This window comes from Leptinotarsa decemlineata, unplaced genomic scaffold, assembly GCF_025532065.1.
Source record: "Leptinotarsa decemlineata unplaced genomic scaffold, Ldec_3_MD MMD2_tig00001719_RagTag_RagTag, whole genome shotgun sequence".
In the NCBI taxonomy this organism is placed as follows: Eukaryota; Metazoa; Arthropoda; class Insecta; order Coleoptera; family Chrysomelidae; genus Leptinotarsa; species Leptinotarsa decemlineata.
This window is the reverse complement of record NW_027412569.1, coordinates 13,392,137-13,404,257: the sequence shown is the minus strand read 5'-3', so window position 1 is coordinate 13,404,257 and position 12,121 is coordinate 13,392,137. Positions and strand designations below refer to the sequence as shown.

At 34.4% G+C, this 12,121-nt stretch overlaps 1 protein-coding gene across 4 annotated transcripts in view; it reads left to right on the top strand.

Moving 5' to 3' along the window:
- The window catches only part of LOC111517328 (protein bric-a-brac 1), a 324,903-nt gene that overhangs the window by 296,459 nt on the left and 16,323 nt on the right, over positions 1-12,121 (top strand). The gene's annotated exons all lie outside the window — the stretch shown is intronic.

Here is a 12,121-nt window from a genome sequence, read left to right as displayed (position 1 = left end):
ACCAAATAAAAGTTGAAGACTTCAGGCTGTCTGACCATTATGCTCAAATCATTGAAATTCAAGTAGAAGATATAAAAAAAGCAAATAATAATGTTCAAAACGTTCGGCGATTTTTTTCAGAAGAAAACATTCAAAACTTCAAGGCTGTCCTACAGAAGGAGTCGTGGGATGACGTCTATAAAGAAATATGCCCAAACAAAGCTTATGAAAGTTTCAACAATATTCTTTAATATTATATTGAATTGATTTTCCCGGTGAAACGCTTCCGAAAGCAGACAAAAAAGCAAAATTTTGACATTTTCACTCCGGAACTTCACGAACTGAAACACCAAGTAAACCTCTATTCAGAATGTGCTAAAGTTGATAATAATTATACGGAGATATATAAGAGAGTGACCCAAACGTAAAGGGAAAAACTAAAAGCCAGTTATAAGCAGTGCGTAAATGACAAAATGTCTATTTCCAGCAACAAAGTCAAATCAATGTGGCATATGGTACATACTATTCAAAAAAAAGAATACGTGGTAAATGAAATAAAAATTCAACAAGATGGTATTGAAGTATCAAACATAGACATGGCCAACAACTTCAATAATGAGTTCTCAAATTTCATACAGCCGCGAAATGTAGACTTCGATTACATGAATAGCAATATCTCAATATGCGAAAAATCAATGTTTTTGCGTCCACTAACGGAACCCGAAATTATAGAATTGATAAAGAGCTTAAAGCATTCAAACGCAAGTGGTTACGATGAGATATCAAACAATTCATTGAAAAAATGTTCTTATGAACTTTGCAGCCCAATGACTTATATCATAAACTTGTCTACTGAAAATGGAATTTTTCCGGATAGTCTAAAACTAGCAAAAGTAACACCAATTTATAAAAAAGGGGATAGAAACCTCTATGAAAACTACAGGGGAATTAGCTTACTCTCAAGTATTTCCAAGATTTTTGAACTAAATTTAAAAAATCAATTAATGTCTTTCTTCACAACAAATAACCTTTTCTCAGAAAACCAACACGGTTTCACAAAGAACAAAAGTACAGAAACAGCACTTTATGAGTTCAATGAGCATGTGGTTAATGCACTTGATGGTAAATTCCATATTTGCGGATTGTTCATAGACTTCTCCAGAGCTTTCGATTGCGTTAATCATGACCTGCTATTAGGGAAATTGGAAAGATATGGTGTAAGAGGAGTTGCCCTAGATTTAATGAAATCCTACCTGGAAAATAGAGGGCAACGTGTCAGTGTTGGAAACACTCTCAGTCAGTTGGCAACCATTAGGCAGGGTGTCCCACAGGGATCAATCCTTGGACCTATACTATTTTTGATATATGCAAATGACCTGATGAAATATTTTCAAGGATTGTCAACTATTCACACAGTAGCGTATGCAGATGACACAAATTTCATAGTGAAGGAAATTGATGTAACGACCCTACAGGAAAGAACCCAGGATGTACATAAACAAGTAAACATATGGGCAGAAAAAAATCACTTAACACTCAATACATCTGAAACTGTGATGATGAAGTTCACAATTAGTAAGTGGCCCGAACATTTTGTTATCCATGAAAATGGGGATCTGCCAATTGAATCTTGTACTTCTACAAAAATGTTAGGCGTCACCTTGGACTACAAACTCACATGGACTCCTCATATTGAGACCCTCTGTATCAAATTGAGAAAAAACTGCTATGCTCTGAGATTCATGGCTAATTTTTGTAGTAAAGAGATTTTACTGAGCTTATACTATGCGACCATAAACTGCCACTTGAGATATGGAATTTTGAATTGGGGTACCGGATCTGCTGCTGAAAGAATATTTATTTTGCAAAAATATGCAGTAAGAATCATTGCCGGTATTGGTTGGAGATATCATGTAGAAATGCTTTTAAAAATTTCAAGATACTAACTGTTGCTGGTCTCTATATTTATGAATTGTGTATATACGTTTATAGAAACAAGCATAATACACCTTTCCAGCAACATAATTATCCAACTCGTTCTAGAGCCAAACTGATGCCCAATATTCATAGAACAACTCTTTATCAGAAAAGTTTTCTTTATCTTGGTCCAAAAATGTTTAATAAATTAGAAGAATCAATTGAAATATCACCAAATCTTAACATTTTTAAATCAAGACTGAAAAAGGCACTTATTGAAAAAAATTGCTACACACTTGACGAATTTTAAACTGTTTTTTTATATTTTAATGACAAAATATCACAACTATGTGATAAAATTGACTTTCATTTATTTATAGTTATTTTTTTACATTATCTAAGCCAAACAAATAGTTATATGTATATACCTATATGTATCATATTTTTAGATTATTGATTACTACAAACATTATACCCTGTAACGTGTCCTACCCTCAGACGTTTTCCTTGTCACTGTACGTTCTTCCAGTTTGACCTATGTAAAACATCGGACATGAACTTTCTGAAACTGAACTTTCATCTTTGTTTTTCTTAATGTGCGTTCAATTAATGAAGCTTTTGTTCGCGATTGGATGACATGATTCTAATCCAACAAACGCAGTGAAGGATGTCAGGATTTTTGGGAAACCATTTTTCAGCCAATCAAAGGGCAATAGCTCAAATAATTTTAATCAACTAGTCAGCTGGTGAATTTCGTTACTTGGCAGTTATTTACCAAAGTTTCAGCCATTTTGGACAGGCAGTTATGTTACAGTGGCAGTTATGTTACAGTTAGTGTTTTTATGAAAATGGACAAAATCGAGTATCGAACTGTCATTAAACATTTGTTTATGAAAGGCGATACGCCTACACAAATCAAAGACGGGTTGGATTCTGTGTATTAAAATACTCCGTAATTGATATTCTAATAGTGAAAGCTCTCGATCCACACTAGCAAAATTGATCAGTAGTTCATGCAATAACAAAATGTTTTTTCTTCTGTTATTCATGAAGACACCGTCAGTCACTATTAATCTTAAGTAATTTGAAAGCTTTTCCACACATTTGCTTTACTCGATTTCCAAACCGAAACCTCGACGAATGAACAAACCATTTCCTCACTTCGTATTTTACCGAAAACCAAATATCCAGCGGCCGTTTTCAATCCACACGTACCCTTCTGGGATCCGTGTGGTTCCGACAAATTCATCACCACCGCAGCGTGAATCCTTAAAATATTCCAATTCAATTATAGGATGTGCCTAATTATAAATCTCTCTCATTGAAATGTGGAGCCTCCGATTTCCCGTGTGTATATGTATGCCACCCACGTCGAAAGAGGATTTCTATAGTGACCCCCTTCTGATCGAGTGATAATTACGGAGATGAAGGTGTGTTACTTCAGATTTGATACATCAAAATTGTTATACGAGGGCGGGGCCAAAAGTACTCGCCCCAACAAAGAAAACACAAACATTTTGGAAAAAATGTAACTATTTATAGACTAGAATGGAATAGAATACGTCGAATGGGATCAATGATAATCATAATGATAATAATAATAAAATGGGCTTTATTCATTGACATACATCCCTACTTATATTATCAATGCGAATGTAAGTTTGTTTGTTACGGTTTCACGCGATAACTACTCAACCGATCATCATGAAATTGTGTGCACATGTTCTTGGAATTATTAGAAGTAACATAGGATGCTTTTCATTGAAAAAATTTTTTTTAGATAGATAAAAAAATTGTTTGCCAAAAAAATCCCAAAATCTAGCTACTTTGTTGGTTAGGTTAGGTTATTTTAGGTTATGCTAGGATAGGTTAGGTTAGAGTAGAGTAGGTTAGGTTAGTTTAGGTTAGGTTAGGATAGGATACGATAAGTTAGGTTAGAGTAGGTTAGGTTAGGTTGAGTTAGGTAATAACTTTTAGGTTAGGTTGGTTAGGTTAGGTTATTTTAGGTTATGTTAGGTTATGTTAGCATAGGTTAGGTTAGAGTAGAGTAGGTTAGGTTAGTTTAGGTTAGGTTAGGATAGGATACGATAAGTTAGGTTAGAGTAGGTTAGGTTAGAGTAGGTTAGGTTAGGTTGAGTTAGGTAATAACTTTTAGGTTAGGTTGGTTAGGTTAGGTTATTTTAGGTTATGTTAGATTATCTTAGCATAGGTTAGGTTAGAGTAGAGTAGGTTAGAGTAGGTTAGGTTAGTTTAGGTTAGGTAGGTTAGGTTAGGATAGGATACGATAAGTTAGCTTAGAGTAGGTTAGGTTAGGTTAGGTTGAGTTAGGTAATAACTTTTAGGTTAGGTTGGTTAGGTTAGGTTAAGTTAGGTTAGAGTAGAGTAGGTTAGGTTAGGTTAGGTTAGAGTAGGTTAGGTTAGGTTAGGTTGAGTTAGGTAATAACTTTTAAAAATTGATAATCCCAGCCAAGCATTTAAATATAGTTCTCACATTGATTCATTTCTATTGTACTGGCACTTACTTAATGGCATAAATACCAGCGAAGCCGCGGGTAAAAGCTAGTTGTTTATAAAGAAGAAGTAGATACAAAAATCAATGAAATTAAAATACAATACAGTCTATACGCAACGCTTGGTATCTCAAGAAACGAAGGCCTATGTAGAATACATAAATATTGTTATACAAAAATATATCTATTCTTAGACAGCTGAAAAATTAGTTGATGAGTAGAAATAATTAAAATGTTCTTCGAATATGTAAAAGGTATTTTGTAAAAGAATATTCCTAATTTTCACTTCCAAAGTCTTTATACTCATGTCCAGAGTCTGAAACTCGTATGTTAATACGTTAAAAAAATTGAAGATATATATAAATAAGAGTTTTGCGATTTATCTAATCTATATTTGGATAGTCTTACATTTGTTTTGGCCCTGGTGTAATGTTAGTCCTCCTGCTTAGTCAGTGCATTTTCAGATATTAAATTTTTTACATAACACAGACATTCATATATGAAGCAAGATCGCAGAGTTAATATACGGAGATTTTTGAAAAGAGATTCACAATGATCGTCGTATTTAGCCTGTGCCATAATTCTGACCATTTTTTTTTTTGTAATTCAAATATTATATTTAGACGACATGATGAACCCCATACTATTAGTCCATATTTCGTTATGCTGTGAAAAATGGCGAAATAAGCTTCTTTTAAACAATCCGTTGTTTTTATGTTTGTAAGTTGTCTCATCATGTATATACATGTAGATAAGTGCTTTGATAATTTATGAATATGTGGAAAGAAATTCAAAAATGAGTCAAAATACACTCCAAGAAGCTTGATTGGTTCATTATTTTTTATATTATTCTCAGTTTAGAAATCTAACGTTTTGGTTTTATCATCATTTATAGTAAATGATATGATTGTGAGGCGTAGTGTTATCCAACAAAAAAGTGTCATCATCAGCGTACATTATAGGAGACGCAGTCATTACGTTAAAATACATATCATTAATGTAATTAATAAGTAATAAAGGACCTAGGACTGAATCCTTTCCGCCATTGATTAAAAAACAGACACCACCTTATCAGAATCTCAGATAAAGCCATTTGTTTGTTTCATGTCGTTTTGTGTTGGTGTTGTCCCGAAAATTTGGTTGTTGCAATGTATTTATTTTTTTTTAAATATGTATCTAATATGCCTGATGGTTTTTAAAATAGTAATATTATCAACACGAAAAAACTACTTTTCGGTGAGTAATTCAATTAAGAACTCATTATTTCTTGTGAAATTGAAACGATAATAATCGGGTAAGTTTTGTGGAAGGTATGCTATTAAAAATTCATTGTTACAGAGCCCTGAAGAAGAATTTAATTGAATTCGAAACTCGGCAAGAAAACGATTGTTTTTTTAGAGAAAAAATTGTTCCTGTTACCCAACCAATCTTTTTTCCGAACAACAAATATATTTTGTAGATGATTTTCTCGCCTCTAAAAATTCATTCGAGCGAAAAAGAGGCTTTCGACTGGCGCACGATACTCCGCAGTTTAATATTCCTTTCGTCAAGCGGCTGTCTTTAAAACAATTGTAGTAATAAAACGATTGTGGTGAATTCTTCGAGTTCTGGTATCGATCGCGGGAAATATGTATAATTCAATAACCGCGTTTTGTAAATAAGCACAATGAAATTCGAAATTCGTGAACGTAATGGCCCGAAAGGACATGCAATTCTTTTGAATTTCCTTCATGGAACGGACGTGCCTGACGCAATCGCTGAATCACGAAGTTTCGCTATAGGAATAATTCCAATACGTGAAACGTTCGATGGGGTTTTATTGTTTTTGAAACAGTTATTCTCTATCGACTTATGACGGGAAAAATAAGTTTTGTGTGGAACCAGATGAAACATAATAAATTCCTAACACAGACGAACACATCCCTATCAAAATGTGTCTGTGGTCGATACTACTTACTGCTTGCTTGGAGACACCATATATATATAAAGTGAATAGAATAATATCCATTCGAAAGGAAGTGAAACATTCAAAACAAAAGAAATAAATTATTTATGAACCCTGAATAATATAGTGGATGAAGTTGGTTTTGTTTTCCGTACCTTGTGAATATTACATCACTTAGTCATGCATTTTATAGGAAGCTAACGATTTCATGAGCTAGGAATAAGTTATGAGAGTTTTCTAGTTATTTATATTCTTTTGTTTTAAATTTTAATAAACCACGTCATTGTTATCAAATATTTATTTGGTCCTTTCGCGAATAGGATTGTCCGTCATCGGTTTATGAACCAGTATCGAGTTGACAAACTGAAAAAATAATTATGATGAACGTATCTGAAATTGAATATTCTCTCCAAATTCGGTATGATTTACTAATGTTCTCCATATACTACGTCTACAGTAAACATGAATGCGTAGCAGTTTTGAAGAAATTCAACATCAAATCGTTTTTTTTGTCCATTCTGAAAATTTGATAATTTTTGTCATCAATTTCCAGCATAATCTGCATATAAAACTAGATAATCGTAATTAACAGAGTTTGGAAGATCGTTCATAACTATGAGAAACAGTAGCAATATCAAAATTGATCCCTGTGGGATTCCAAGATCTACATCGAACGTTTTTGCTTCAATTCCTTTGATTCTAGTGAATATTTTTTCTCTTTTCCAAATTGGACGGGCATGACTGTATATGTCCTCTGATCTCTATTGTACACAGTTCATTATTATTATTATTATCAGATACAACTATCACCGTACCTTGGACTGACTTCAGTTTGATTTTCTTACCTCAACAAATATTTTTAAGCTGTTAATCCCTTTCTTCAACCCTAATTACAAAAATGGCGAAGGCGACGATACCAATCACAGTTTTTCTACATGTCAAATCGTTTCAACCGTTTACTTAGTAAACGTTCGGAGCATTCAATTGAGAACTTGATGGCTTCATCGTTACGTTCACGGAGATATGAGGATCACCATAAAATCTACGAGACTGAGTGCCGCGAATAGTCTGGATTTATTTTATGGACTATCTTGCCATCGCGGATTCCATATAAACATGTCAACGAATATGGAGGCATCACCGTTAAAGTGCGTTCAGCAGGACGTTTTCATAGCGTTAATATCGATAGTTCACTGCAGTTATAATTTTAATAGCTTTCACTTCCTGATAGTTCATTATATATGGAGCCATCAAGCAACTATGTCGTTAATGAATCAAGTAACTGATTATATTTGAGGTGGTGGAACAACTGGAGATCAAAAGAGTGAATGCAGGATGGAAAACTGCGACTGTGGCTAATAGCATGACAATCACAGGAAAAGATTCATTTCTTGAAAATTTGTTTCCCTTTGTAAACGTTCATTTGTATTATTTCACCTATAATAGATATTTCTGTTAAACCAATCATTGTTGGTGAATTTTGATTTGTCCGTCCATATTACTTCTTTACAGATATTTCCAAATTCCTTATTTCTACGTCTTAACCACTTCGCAAATCGTACTCTCCTTCTGTAATCCCTTTCATTGAGGTCATGAACTTTGCGTATCCTGTAGCACTTATGTTTGTTTTTTTTCGAAATAGTTGTGGTTGATTTTACAGAAATCCCCATTTTGTGGGCAATTTTTCGTAAAGAACAAACTTGATTAGCATAATTTTTGTAACTGGCCAATCCTAAATAAAAAAAGATGTTTTCATTGTGTAAACTTTCATTTGGTAGAATTTACTTACCCATAATATTTATTTAATTCCTCACACTTCCAGTAACTCCCACATTTCCTAGTTTTCTTTCTGTCAAATGAATCATAGTCCCTCAAATTTCTTTTTCTAATCATCTAAACATTTGGATGATCGGAATACGTCGATTTGGGTATAGCTCAACATACATATTCCTTGCCAAAAAAGGATTTCTATATGATTTTGCATAACTAAATAGCATATCAGTCCTTTCATCATTTGAATACATCTTTGATATGTTCATAAACGTCTGACAGTTCTCAACAGATATCAACAACGCATTCATTTTTCCTGCCATAGAAACCAAGCAAAGCCTATGCCTATAAGATGGTGAATGATTTGAGATGCTATTTGATCATACCAAATTATACAATAATCGAATTTTGACCAAAAACTGATATTTTTTTCACTTCCGGAAATGAGAATTATAAAAATATTACAAATTATAAGTGATTTGGGAGAAATAAGTCTTGAAAAAGGATTACGGCAATGCAAAATTTTCCAAAACGAAACGAATTTATTGGTTTGTCTGAATTATATTTTGAAGAATATTGCAATGTTACCACATATTAAAAGAAACGGCCTGTGTACAAAAATCTCATCCACATATTTGAATTTAATATACATTTCTATCATAATTTCAATGTATATTTGAAAGGGAAATCAAAGCTAGGCAAATAAATTTCACACTCTCCCTCTACAACTCCACCAACTTTTCGATAAGTAGGTGAAATATGGATAATATTTCTCATGTCCTGACTTCGTGCTACTTCTGAAATATGGCGATGTCATACATTGAAAGTATTACAGCGTTATTTATGTCTGGAAGTCTGAGGAAACTCCGAGAAAACAGCACAATAAAATTCGTTAGCAACAACGAAACACCCATCAAAGGAACGAGAAAACTTATCTAATAACTAATTCTTCAATACTTTATTCGAGCAATATGCTACTTATTCGAAAAAATGAGAAAGATGACTATTATCATAGTAACCGAGTGTGACGATTATTTTACCACACAAATCATTATTTTTTTTCACATGAAATTTGACTTCAATTGAATATTAATTGATCAATTTTTCAAATGAAAAATTGGAATCGATAAAAAAACAACAATTTCATTCGATAACTGATAATAATATCGTTTCTAGAAGACACTACTGTGAATTTATTTCACTTATAATTATTTGTCAAAGGATATTTTTCCTAAAACGCGAAAACTTGGTACTGTTATTCCTGGGGATTTTTTAAAATATGTAAAAACACACTTCAAACTCCACAAATGAAATTGCTTCACTGCTTCTCCAGTCACATGCTATTCCTCTTCGTCTGAACTAAACTGATTGAAATATATAGTGAGCCTATTTCATTCAATTAGACTAAAGTATGTATGAGTCTATACGAAGTCAATCCAAACAGCTAAATAGAAGACTAATTTACCGGCTCTGATAACTTTACTAGTCAATACCAATAAAACCTTCCACATAAAAATGATGATCAGACCTCGTATGAGGTCCACGCCGCCCATGCCATACAAAGAAACTGCTGACGTTCTGTAACTATTTACTTTTTATGCCATTCGAATTGACTTTGTATATACTATAACCATAATAACCTCTGCATTCGCCATTTCTTATTAAAGAATTTATTAACCCTAGTACATAAACATAATGATATTTCCGTGATAGGCTTACATCAAAACAGTATCTCATAAAGCAAAGGCAACTACCATTTTTGGAATCAGATTAGGACATTCCATGTAGTACTGGATGCAACAAGAAGAATTTTAGAGTACTGAAATAGCAAGGATTATATACGACTTAATTTTCTATGCCAAAACTGGAACAGACAGATGAAAGTTTATACGGATCAGTTCAGAAATTTCTGGGAAGCAAGAGGTCATAGTTTTCATTGGACTACTTTCTTTGTAAGAGATTCAATGAATTAAATGACCAAAGAAGTGAATCTTCTATATAGTTTAACTTATCGTTTTTGAGGGTCTTGCTTGTGATTGAATAATGTAGGAAATACTGACGACTTCATCGGATATTCCAACCAGTTTAGATAATCAGCAGAAGAGTCCAGAGAAATCAAGTTACTCAATTAGGTAATTTTATTAGTGAAGCAGAGTCCATAAAAGTGTATGTGAATGAAGGGAAAGTTCAACGGGTCTCTTTCCACAAATTATCACTTGAAAAATCACAGGCACATGATTCTGATACTGAATGGTCACTTTTCTTATGATGTGGGGAGTGGTTATTGGTCGAACTTTCGGGAATAACAATCATAATAATGATATGCTTTTATGTACACTAAATTGAGCAGGTTCTGCTTACGCACATGATTCTCAGACCAAATGGTCACTTTCCTCATGAGTGGGGAGTGGTAATGGGTTGAATATGCTCCCGAATATATCGGAGATTCAGACCCAGAGCTCCAACTTTCGGAATTAACAATAATAATAATATGCTTTTGTCCACACTAAATTGGGCAGGGTCTGCTTGAAGCACATGATTCTCAGACCAAATGGTCACTTTCCTCATGAGTGGGGAGTGGTAATGGGTTGAATATGCTCCCGAATATATCGGAGATTCAGACCCAGAGCTCCAACTTTCGGAATTAACAATAATAATAATAATATGCTTTTGTCCACACTAAATTGGGCAGGGTCTGCTTGAAGCACATGATTCTCAGACCAAATGGTCACTTTCCTCATGAGTGAGGAGTGGTAATGGGTTGAATATGCTCCCGAATATATCGGAGATTCAGACCCAGAGCTCCAACTTTCGGAATTAACAATAATAATAATAATATGCTTTTGTCCACACTAAATTGGGCAGGGTCTGCTTGAAGCACATGATTCTCAGACCAAATGGTCACTTTCCTCATGAGTGAGGAGTGGTAATGGGTTGAATATGCTCCCGAATATATCGGAGACTCAGACCCAGAGCTCCAACGTTCGGAATTAACAATAATAATAATAATATGTTTTTGTTCACACTAAATTGGGCAGAGTCTGCTTGAAGCACATGATTCTCAGACCAAATGGTCACTTTCCTCATAAGTGAGGAGTGGTAATGGGTTGAATATGATCCCGAATATATCGGGGATTCAGACACAGGGCTCCAACGTTCGGGATTAACAATAATAACGATAATATGCTTTTGTTCACACTGAATTGGGCAGGATCTGCTTGAGGGACATGATTCTTAGACCAAATGGTCACTTTTCTCATGAGTGGGGAGTGGTAATGGGTTGAATATGCTCCCGAATATATCGAAGATTCAGACCTAGAGCTCCAACGTTCGGGATTAACAATAATAATAATAATATGCTTTTGTTCACACTAAATTGGGCAGAGTCTGCTTGAGGGACATGATTCTCAGACCAAATGGTCACTTTCCTCATGAGTGGGGAGTGGTAATGGGTTGAATATGCTTCCGAATATATCGGGGATTCAGACACAGGGCTCCAACGTTCGGGATTAACAATAATAATGATAATATGCTTTTATTCACACTGAATTGGGCAGGATCTGCTTGAGGGACATGATTCTCAGACCAAATGGTCACTTTTCTCATGAGTGGGGAGTGGTAATGGGTTGAATATGATCCCGAATATATCGGAGATTCAGACCCAGAGCTCCAACGTTCGGGATTAACAATAATAATAATAATATGCTTTTGTTCACACTGAATTGGGCAGGATCTGCTTGAGGGACATGATTCTCAGACCAAATGGTCACTTTCCTCATGAGTGGGGAGTGGTAATGGGTTGAATATGCTCTCGAATATATCGGAGACTCAGACCCAGAGCTCCAACTTTCGGGATTAACAATAATAATGATAATATGCTTTTGTTCACACTGAATTGGGCAGGATCTGCTTGAGGGACATGATTCTCAGACCAAATGGTCACTTTCCTCATGAGTGGGGAGTGGTAATGGGTTGAATATGCTCTCGAATATATCGGAGA